A 12,263-nucleotide genomic window follows, 5' to 3' on the forward strand; every position below is an offset into this window, starting at 1 on the left:
GTTGTTTTCTTCCTCTCTGGTGAATTTTATTCCTTTGAAGCTGTTGTTGATGGTTTCATGTGTCTTTTCTAGTTGTTCCTTTTTTATTATAACAAAGGTGTCATCTACATACCGGGTCCATGCTTTAGGTTGTATGCGTGGAAGTGCTATAGTTTCTAGGCGTTGCATTACAGTCTCTGCTATGAGTCCTGAGAGTGGTGATCCCGTGGGTGTGCCTCTGATTTGTTGGTATATTTGTCCATCAAAGTGAAAATAGGTAGTGAGGCAGAGGTTGATGAGGTCCATGATTCTGGGTATTTCAATCTGGGTATATTTGGTTAGGTCGGGTGTGTTGTGTAGTATTGCTGATATGGATTCTTTTGCTAGTTCTGGGTTTATGGATATAAATTGTTACTCAAAGCAGTTTTAAGAGTTTCTCTTCAGGTCCAGAATGCTTCAAAATCAAAATCAGAGACACGTGGAGGGCTACTGCATCCTGGTTCAGAGACTTGCAGGGAATCCCCACACAATCTTAAGCTGTCAGCAAATTCTGTTAGTAATGAAATTCAAAGCAAATGTGACAGTTCCTATTAGATGAAACATAGGAGGAGGCTTCAGAGAATAGATCTTTTAAAAGGCAAAACAGGTGTATAAAAGGGAGGGAGGGAGGGAGGGAGGGAGGGAAGGAAGGAAGGAAGGAAGGAAGGAAGGAAGGAAGGAAGGAAGGAAGGAAGGAAGGAAGGAAGGAAGGAAGGAAGGAAGGAAGGAAGGAAGGAAGGAAGGATCAATTTAAGCATCCTTTCAAAAATGTATATGAGCCACATCATGTATAACATGAAAATAGTTTAAAAATCAATTTAGAGGACATTGGAAGGCACTCAAACTGCACTAAGATTTAAGACTACCCTAAGATTACCTTTTCATCCTTAGTTCCTTTTGCAAGTGGGAATTGTTCTTCAGGTTCATGTGTATCTCAGTGGGAGGAGGAACAAGCACACTCCGGAATAGTAGACTAGCTACCGCAAAGCCTGTAGATTTGCTCTGGCTTATTATCCATATCTTACCATTTGGGAATTCCACAGAGCCTTAATTGTAAACATCTGCCATATTTCAAGCTTACCAAAAAGATTACCAACTAATAAGGGCAGTAGTGAGTTCCCCTTCTCTGGATGTATTCAGACAGATGCTGGATGGCCATCTGTCAGGGATGCTTTAAATTGGGCTCCTATGCAGAGCAGGGGTTGGTCTAAAGAGTCTTTTCCAACTTTGTGGTTGTGTGATTCTACAATTTATAGTAATTTATAGTAATTCCATTTGGCTTATTATTGTTCTTTTACAAAATCTTAACTTGTTAAACATTGCATTAGCTGCTAAAGACTTCTGGAATGGATTTCTCACCCTGGAAATTTTATTTGGGGTTTTTTGGTCCCTGTAACCAGTCAAAACCTGTCCTTCGAATCAACAAAAGGTTTATAGTCTTTTCAGATGCCATTCTCTTGTGTTTAATATGGTGCAAATGTGGAGGTTTTCACTGCCAACAGGCTTACTCCCCTTCCTAAACTTTTTCAAGGATTCTAATCTTGCACTTTCAAATCAAAGATTTTTGATATATGGGAGGATTTGAGGAAATTCATGCCTAGTCACTCCCAGTGGACATGCCGGCATTAAATTGGTGGAGTGATAGTGGGTGATTCTCATCAGGTTTGAGGTTTGACCCCAAATGAAGCACAAAATAACCTTCAACATAAGTATATTCACAGATAATTCCCATCCTGCTTTCTGAACAGCCATTTCTTTGTCAATAAGAAAGTACTATGAATATTCAATGCAGGATGTGTGTGTGTGTGTGTGTGTGTGTATTGTTTGTTTGTTTGGCCAGGGGTGTTAACATATATCTGGTACCCAGAATGAGTTAGTACATAAAACATCAATGGTATGTTTTAGAAGAGTGGAAAACAAGAAGCTGTGTGATGTCTGCTTTAAATTTTGTCTTTATAAATCTGTCGGAGAGTTGTGTTTGACACCATTGAGCAATAGTACAGTAGTAATACATCATGTGAATTTGTATAGACCTGGATTTAAGAGACTATTCAGGGGAAATTATGTCTGTTACTTCCAAGTATCCGTTAAATCCATATTTATTTCATTTACATTAATTTATGTCATTTGCATAATTATATAATTGAGATGTGGCATCATTTGCAGGAAAGCCTCCATTTAAAGGATAATCCTTTGATTTAATAGGGAAATCCTCAATTAAACAGACATCAGTCCTTTAAATGAGGGTAAAATCCAAATGAAAAATTTGCCCGTTATCTCCAAAGTTTCTTAAACTGAAATCGGCTGGACCATATTTATACTGTATTGTTGTGGCAACACTGAGCCTAGGAACCAGGTATGGTTGAAGTCCTTTGATAAGTCATTTTCTGTAAGCTTCAAACTCCCATCTACAATATCAATATTTTCATATAATATCATATTGGTATATCAATAAAATCTACATTACTGTCTTGTTCTTGGGGTGACTGAGATATTTGCCTGAACATTTTAATATTCCATAGCACTACATTGATGATGGAAATAATGTCCAACTACTTTTTACATCCTTTTGAAATGGGAGTTGACTTTGAAGCCACATCAGTTCCCTGCTCTCTTAAAACTTTTTGAACCTCCAGATTGTGGAGACTGTCAACCTCCTTTCAGTTTTCATATTTGAGAGTTGTTGATGTCACCAGAATTGATGGGTCCTCAGCTTTCTGGCCAATTTGGTGGAGATTAAGGGCAGTTGAAGCAGGATGACATATGACACAGTGATTTGGTCAAGTAATCGTTAATTTAGATGTATTTATTTGTTTGTTTGTTGGATTTATAAAGTTGCCCAACTCAAACAATGTGAATCTGGGGTGGTATATGATAATAAAACAAACAATACACTGGAAAAAAATACATAACAGTAAAACATACTCAAAATGTAAATTTGAAATACAGAATATAAAATGGTGACCAGGCACTGTAATAAAAAGAACCAGATGGGGATTCCCCTTATGCATGGGGGAAAAGCCAGGTCTTAACCGCTTTCCTAAAGGCAAACAGAACTGGCGCCTGTTGTATGGGGGTGGTGGGGGGAGAGGTTAACCATAACAATTTTAAAAGCCCAAAATCTCACTGTCCTAAATTCTCATTTGATTACATAATTGCAGCGGCACCATGCTGGTAAATCCTGAAAGCTGCAAAGATGGATTGGGCTGAAGGATGTATACAGTTGATGGTCTCTAGCTTGACAAACGTTTTCTCCATTAGGGATGAAGAAATGGTATTGATGCCGGCCTTACTAGGTAGACCAAACAGGAAACACGACCAGAGGAGCTAATTCTACTTTATTGTAAGGCTATATTAACAGAATCTTGCAAGTCTGAGAGTACAATTCTCCCCTCATCTCCTTTACAGCCCCCAAAATTAGGGAAGATCTCTTCTGAGCCTCTTGCCCTGCAAGCTGTGCTGTCTCTTATCTGACCATTCCTAGGCAGCCTCTCTGACCCCAGTCTCCCAAGGTCTTTCCCACATACCATTACAATAGTAGAGAAGGCCAACCTTGGCATTATGCAAAAGAAAGCTCAAACATCTTCCCTGCCTTGTTCGGCCATGCCACAAACTCTTCTGCCCGTGCCCACTTGTCGCACATGATCGAGTACCTTTATATCCTCACCACCTACCCCTTCATTCCCCCTTGCTCCTGCATTATCCACTATAATCCAAGATAGAGTTGCTTTCCATTTACGCTTAGCCACTGTTATATCTCCAGCTCATTATAACTCTAACATAACTAAGCTTTCTGCTGCATATGGTACATCTGGGAAAGGCAATTATATAGTGATGTTTGATTTATAGGCTATCTTAATGTATTCAGCACAAGGCACTTGGTTGCATTAGAAAAATAAAGAGCTGGTGTTGTTTCATTTTTACTGTTCTTTGGGGAAGAACAAAATATATCTTTAGCCTTTGCTGGCAGTTCAGTTGGTGGTGGTTGTGCATAGCAAAATTTGTAAATAAGATAATTTATGTTCTTTTCAACTCTCAGGAGGTGCGTAAAGCATCGCCTGGAATAGACCGCATCCAAATCGGGACAGGAGAGCAAGCGCTCATCCACACGCCAACAACGACAGGCTGTGACTTGGATTGCAAACAGCCCTGTCTGCACTATGAGTTTTTATAGGTTTTATATCACTATCATTCTCATGGTTTCTTCCTAAGTATCCTGGGAATTGCATTTTGGAGAGGATACCCAACATTCTTTATTACAAATTCTAAGTGTTTCTTCTTTCAGAACTGTGGCTTCTAGAGGTTCTGGGCAGAAGAAATTGGCTCCTGGTTCAGTTCAGTGATGTGTTTAGCCCTCAGGGTTATTACAAATGCATAGTCTTCCATTTTGCTATATTGTCGAAGCCCAGTCATGCTTCCTTAGCCAGTTCTAGAGATGCTACAGACTGTTTAGGGGACAAATTGCTTTGTAGAGATTTATTACACGATGGCGCAATTGTATGCCTGCCCTTTCATGAGTAATTCTGATCAATGGAGCTTGTTCCAATTTAACTGTGCATAGAATTTCAGCCTAGATTTTGGATCACCAAGTTGCCATTCACACTCTATTTCTCAGGGATTAGCAACATGGCGACAGCAAGATCTCTGCAGCATCCCCCTAGTGGCATCCTGAGTTAAAATTAAAATATTCGTTTTAGAATGGAAAAAATCTCTAAGAATTTCAGCTGAAAATGCCACATGTCACAAGATTTTAGCTGAGAAATCACAAGATGTTGGCATTTTCATTTGAGATATACAAGACCTTGGGGATGAGTTCACAAAATCTTTGGGGATCTCTGTAATTTTTAAATTTAAAAAATTGGGGGGGGGCATGTGCTGTCCCTTGTCAGGCTACTTAAAAATAGTAATTTACAAATGTATATATTTCATATATAGGGAACCCCCTGAGTACAAAATAACTACTAACTCATTTGGGGGGTATTTGTTTTTCTTTGAAATTAATAGACCCACGTTCATATACATATTTTGCAACTCCTGAATTTTCCTAGTTCACATTGACATCATATTTCTCAACCCATTTTGCCATACTGATCAAAATTACTAATTCCACTGTTTGTTAGTCTTCCTGAAGGTAGTGTTCTCCAGATGTGTTGGGATATCAGAAATGTCCAGACAGGATAGCCTTTGGATCATTGGAATTCTGGACATTGTAGGCCTAGCACAACTGGAGCAAGTCAGGTTTGGGTAGATTAATATTATGTGAACAATCAGGTGGCCATTATGATCTTACAAAAAGAAAAGCATAGAAGAAATTGAACATAGAAAATGAAGTTCACAATCTGTTTGTAAACAAAGTTCCAAGAAGCTTTAAAGTGTAGTTCCCTTTGAATCCTCATCAGTTCCCAATGAGTTCCATAGTTTTCTTGGTAAGATTATGCAAATGTTTTGTAATTGCTTTCCTATGGAATTTTTTCATTCCAACCTCCTCCTCATAATATTTCTTGGTGGACTTTCATCCTGGTACTAACAAGACCTACTACATCTTATCTTCCAAATCCAGACAAGTTCATCCAGGTACTGCCATCTGCTAAAGCATATTTCTCTTTAATTTTATTCAAAAAGAAAGAACAAGGGAAAAGGAATAAAGTAGTGCTTCCCAAACTTTTTCCTTCATTACCCACATTACAGGTCCTAAATGCAAGCTAGTTGCCAAGCACCCAAATTTTGTTCACGTGACCACAGGAGTGCTGCAATGGCCAGAACTTCAAGGACCAGTCGTAAGTCCCTTCCTTCAGTTTTGAGAACCGTAACTTCAAACAGTTGCTGAACGAATGGTCATAACTCAAGGACTACCTGTATTATAAAAACAATATCACTGAATGATCTTTATATCATTCCAACAAATTACCAATGGTAATTTCATCAATTTTTTTCTTAATAGGAATACTTTGGGAGATTTTCAAATATATTTTAGTACACATGGCAATCTTTAAGTCAATTTAAATGTCCCTGTTGTGGATGGGTAATGGGTTTGTGTGTCATTACTAAAAGAAAAACCACTTTTACCCAATTTTGGGTAATTTACCCAGGTTTGGGAAGCATTGAAATAAAGGGAAAAGGAAAATGCTTCAGTCCTAGCTGTGACTTTATTATTTGGTCACATCTGTAACAAAATTTCATTTCTTCTAGATCAGAATAATCCATTTACAAATTAGAAGATTACAAGAATAATAATAATATCACATCATATGCTTGCTTACACCCCATAATACTGACTTAATTTTTTTTTCTGTTTGATTTGTCAATTTCTAATTTACAGTGCTAGCTACGTGAACATGCTGTTAACATTTAAAAGACATCTTATTTGTGGTGGATAATAAAACTGCCTCTTATTATCATGATGGGATTTCCTTGTGCCTGTGGTCAGGATGACTAGAATGACTTGGATGTAATCTTTAAAAAAAGAAAATTGTGATTTATTGTTTTAGACTGGATAAGAGCTATTTTAACTATGGAGAAAGTGAAAAAAAAATGAAGAAAATAAGGTCAGGCCTTTCTGTGGGAAAATTCCATGGACATATCCATGAAGTCATCAGAAGTCCACACCGATTGAAGACTTGACTTTGTGATCAAAATTATGGATACTAGAGAAGAAAATGACTGCCATCTAATACAGCTCTAATTAATGAAATAGAAATACTCTGTGTTTGGGCAGTTCAACTGTATCAACACAATGCTACATTGTGGCTTCATTTCATTATATACATGCTTTTCTGAGACTAATGTCCATTAAAGATTCTAAACATATTATAACACTGCATTACACACCTGGTGATCAAAAATAACTGAAATTCAAAATGGGAAAGAAAAGAAAGCCCATTCCTGATGTCCATGCATCAACATCAAAGTGGCTGTGGGTGTCACATGGCCAAGACCACCATCTTGACTTTACCTCATCCTCCATGGATACCCCTGCCACTGGGGACGGCATTGTTGACATCATGAAGCACTCTACTGGTGCAAGAGCGCATGGGGATATTTTTTGGAGAAATTGGGCATGGACTTGGTATTCCCAAAGGGCCAACTTACAGTAGGATGGTGTGCTGCCAAAACTACTAGTCAAAGCTTTCACTGGGTTAAATGTGTTGCGCAAATAGGCTGATAGAGTTGAAAAGGATCTTTAAGCTATTGAATCCAACCCCTGCTCAGTAAAAAAAAAAAAATTAAAGCATTACCAGGAAATATCTATCTAGCTTCTGCTTCAACCCACCCAACAAAGGAGAGCTGATCTCTTAAACAGAAAACTGGTTCTGCTATTGAACACCTGTTATGGTGCCATTGAACACCTGTTATGGAAAGAAAGTTTACCTTAAGGTTATTGTACTTCACTTTGTGATTACTGTCAGTAGAAAACAGGCTAAACAATATGTATATATGTGTATCAATGAGACACTTCCTTCCTGTAATTTAAGACTATTATTTGTCTTGTGCAGAGAACAACTCATAGTCTTTTTTGTTTGATATCCATTGAAGTTATTTGAAGAGTTCAATTATATCTTCTCTCAGCTATCTTTTCTCAATAGAAAGCGTTCCCAGTTCTTTCAGTCATTCTTCATAGACTTAGTTTCTCATGTCCTGATTGTCTTTGTTGCCCTTCTCTGCAGTTCTGTTTTGTTTTTAACCCTTAAAGTGTAGTCCCCAAACTGGACACAATTCTTGAGATAGAATCTGACTTTTCAGTCATCTGGTCTCTTCATCAAGTTCGTTAGATTTTTTGGAGAAACTCTTCTCCGATTCTTTATCCACTTTCAAACATATATCCTGAGTGAGTCACAACATGTTACATATACCTCCTAGCTGATAGGATGCAAGCTACAGTAAGTTGGCTTGCAAGAAAATATCTAGAGATTCAAGTTAGCTTAAAATAGGGTGATACCTTTGCGGTAAAACTGTACTTCACTAATAGCCAAGATGTGTCCAAAGTTACAGTACTATCAGCTTTGGTACATTTGCTTCATGTGCTTTTATTGACCAAAACCATGATGAATGGCAGAGATAAATATCTGTGAAGCCAGCTGGTGATATCCTGGAATATGGAGAATTGGGACTTGGAATATAAATTTGTTTCTTTGCTTGGCATCTTTAAAGTTGATAGACCCTACTTCAAGGGTTCAGACAAACTGGAAGAATTGCAACCAGTGGCAATGTGAACTGTAAGAGGAATGGAAAGTAAGTCTTATGAGGAGAGATTGAAGGAACTGGGTATATTTACCCTTAAAGAAAGATGACTGAGAAGAGATACGCTAGTATTTTTCAAATACCTAAAAGGAGCTTATACAGAAGGAGGTCAAGAATAATTCTCTGCCATCCTAGATATAGAAAACAATTACTTGCTTGCCAATTTGTGTGTTCATTTAGAGTAAATGTATGATAAAAATGAATAGGCTTGAATTATGGAAAGTTTTGTGTCAAAATGTAGTTGAATATTGGTTGCTGAATGCAGTAAGGGTGGTATATGATGTAAGTAAAGCATATGTGAAAATAAATGAAATGGGAGTAGTTCAGTGTGGAGCAGAAAGTAAAATAAGAAATTGTGATATTTCCTTGACTGTTGAGTAGAATGAATATATAAATTATGCCTGTGGCAAAGTTGAAAGTGTGTGTTTTGTATGAAGATGATGTTATGTTGTTGGTTGAAAATCCAAATGATTTGCAGCAAATGTTAGCAAGACTGTAGGATGCAACAAGGAATATACTACTGTATCAATTATCGAGATTGTTGTGTATGACAGGGAATAGTGGCAAATTACACATAATACTGAAAAACTAGAGCAAATAGATGAACTTATATACCTTGATAGAATTTTTACTAAAGATGGGGAGATAGATTGAGACATATTAAAACATGTAAATGCTGGCAAAAAAATAATGGATAGTATATGTTAGTGTGTGGCAAGGAATGAATGAATGAATGTTGAAAAAGAGGCTGTATGTAAAACTGTACTTCTGCCTACTTCGTTATAAGGAACTGAATGTTGGGTACATCAGTTCAATGGAATGGGAATGGAATACTTCAGAAATAAGGAGAGCTAGGTCGATTTCCGCTGGAAGAACGGCAAACTAAATACATCTCCATGGACAGCAGAGACAATGACCGTGGCAAAGACCAAAGAACCAGTGAGTAGACTGGTTGTCGAAGGCTTTCACAGCCGGAATACGATGGCTGGTGTGGGTCTTCTGGGCCGTGTGGCCGTGTTCTGGAAGTTTTGTTTCCTGTGACCGGCATCTTCAGAGGGCAGGAGCACAGACAGGAGCAGTTCTCTCTGTGCCCAGGATGATGTGACCCTGTTGTGGGTATCTATAGAGATCAGCAAGGATGCCTGAAGGTGGTGTGTGGGGCGTGGGGGGGGGGTTGGGGTTAACGAGTGGCTGCTTGTTTTGGTGTCAGAATATGTGTGTATCTTCCTGGGGGTTAGGCAAGTTTTTTTCTATTGGGTTGTTAATGAGATGTGTTTAGTTTACCATTCTTCCATCGGAAATCGACTTGGCTCTCCTTATTTCTGAAGTATACCATTCCCATTCCATTGAACTGATGTACCCAACATTCAGTTCCTTATAACGAGTTGTTAACCCTCAGCAGCCATTCCTTAACAACTCAATAGAAAAAACCCTGCCTAACCCCCAGGAAGATACACACATATTTGACACCAAAACAAGCAGCCACTCGTTAACCCAAACCCACACCCCACACACCCCACACATCCCCTTCAGGCACCCATGCTGATCTCTATAAATACCCACAACAGGGTCACATCATCCTGGGCACAGAGAGAACTGCTCCTGCTCTCTGAAGATGCCGGTCACAGATGCTGGTGAAACGTTAGGAAACAAAACTTCCAGAACATGGCCACACAGCCCGGAAGCCCCACACCAGCCATAGTAGACTGGTTCTTCATAACCTTTCCAGGACAAGTAGAAGTTGGGAAATTGCCCACATGTGCTTTGGTCAGCTGCTCCTCACAAGGAGAATGCAGGCAATGGTCTCCTGCGGGTTTGAGTGCTAGGAGAAGAAGGGATCAATCATCAAGCTCACAACCACAGCGGAGCCATTAAGTTCACTAACCTTGCTTCTAATCACCTTCAGAAGTTCCTTATGTAACCATCTTGAAGCTATTAGAGATTTTTGGAATGACAAGTTTGAAAAGCCACCTGGTGAGTCTGTCTTCATTTCTCAACAAAAGAAAAATTAACTGTTAGTTTAAGAACTTAAAGAATTTGAAATAAACAGCAAAAAGCTAAATAAGATTTTGAACCAAGAAAGTTATAAACGAATTAAGGGTCCAGACAAATTTGGGATATTGAAACTTTTACTATAAGATTTTGGAACTAATTATATAAAATAAACAGCTTTTCATGGGAACCAAATTTATTTTGTCTACTGTAAGTCATAATAGACATTAGAGACTTTATTATTTAAATTAGACACTAGAGGAGACTAAAGATTCCAGGCCCCCTCCCCCAAAAAATGCCTTTGGTTTTTATTAGGAGTGGGATTTACAAAATTACACAAAACACTACAACATTTGAAATATTAATGGAAATCTTCGAAGAATAGGGCCACAGATTAGTAGCCACAATATCAACGATATCAGTAATGATGTCTGTTTCTATGGATAGACTATGTCTAAAGGATGTCAATGAAGGAATGACAGATGTGAAACAAATCTTGCTGGATGCAGAAGTAGTAGAATCAGAAATATTGGATAAAAAAAACTGGATTACAAGACAAAGAAGGCATTTAACGTGGAAATACAAGTGACAGGCCAAGAGAATGACCTCAATAAGGACTCTTTACTGAATATACAAAAGAAGTTTTAAAAATTAAAGGGGAAATCCAAATGAAAAACCAAGATAATGACCTGGATAATGGCTTTTTATTGGATTTAGAGAAGAGGCTTGTTAAAGCTTCGAAGAAGGCTATGCAATGAGACAAAGAAGAGTTGAAGAGAGATCAAATCCTATGACAATATTGAATGAATTAAAGATTAAGATTTTAAGAAGTAAAAGGAAGGAATGTAAAGTTGGTTTATTTGATCAAGGTTAAAATAAGACATTTTTAATGAAATTCTGGCAACCCTTTATGGACTTTTTGCTAACATCAGGATTGAAAAGTTGAAGTCTTATGGATGTGCTTATAGATAAGGGATGAGTCATGGGAAGGAATGATATCTGTAACCTTGTAGGGGGTGAGGAGCTACCAAACTTATTTATACTTGTTGTGATGAAGATCGGAAGTCGCTTCTTTATATATTTCTTTTCTTTTTCTTTATTTCAGTCTTTCCTTTTTCTTTTCTTTTTAAAAACTTTTTCTTTCTCTGTACTTTTTACTCTCTCTTTTTACTTTCCTTTCTCTCTCTGAATTTAGTCTCTATTAGTTTTTATTACTGTCATTAAAATATTCAATAAGAGAGTAGGGGGAGGGAGAAAGATCAAGAATGAAATGTTGACTGAATGCTAAATTGAGCAACCAGGGTGAAATAATATGCTGAGATGGTTTGGTCATATAGAGAGAATGAATGAGGATCAAATTTTAAAATAAATACATGAAGGAGGAGAGGATGCATTAAGAGGAAGGGATCACAAGAAAGTCATGGTTGGATGGAGTTATTAGATCCTCCAAAGAGAGAGCTGATGGGTTTCAAAAACAAAGGCAGTTTATCAAGTGGTGTGTGGATGTCATGGAGGTGATGGTTTGCACAAATATAAAGGTATGAAGGGGCAGAGTGAATGGTGTTGGTATAAACTAGATTTTGCTCTGTTTCCTTTTATTTATTTTAATGGCATGCATTTACTCTCTCTGGCATACTATTGCATACTCCTTTTCTGCATATTATCCTCCCTGAGATTAGACTTAACACAACCCTTTTGCAAATTTTTAAAAACTTGGCTTTGCCATCTAGCCTGGGGTTCTGGCAGTATGTGGGAGCCCATTTCATGGTTAATTTGAATGCAGGACATTATGAATGTTCTCAGCAGCTCTTTGTTTTTTAAATTTTGGTGGTTTTATCCTGATTTTATTTGTTTTTAATTTTAGTCGTCCAGACTCATATATATGAGATGGAGGCCATATACATTTATTTATTAAATAAATAAAGTAACAAACACTGCAAAATCCAGAATATTACACACTTTCTTATATAACAGTGCTTCAATCTGGATATTTGTCCAGGACGTGTGAAATCAAA

The 12,263-nt window shown here is 37.7% G+C and overlaps 1 protein-coding gene across 3 annotated transcripts in view; it reads left to right on the forward strand.

The window, feature by feature from the left end:
- Positions 1-12,263, forward strand: part of FAT3 (FAT atypical cadherin 3) — a 477,600-nt gene that overhangs the window by 294,670 nt on the left and 170,667 nt on the right. The window lies entirely within an intron of this gene.

This window comes from Python bivittatus, unplaced genomic scaffold (assembly GCF_059951505.1).
Source record: "Python bivittatus isolate LINGU-HERP-01145 unplaced genomic scaffold, Pbiv_v1 ctg000340_np1212, whole genome shotgun sequence".
NCBI classification, from domain to species: Eukaryota; Metazoa; Chordata; class Lepidosauria; order Squamata; family Pythonidae; genus Python; species Python bivittatus.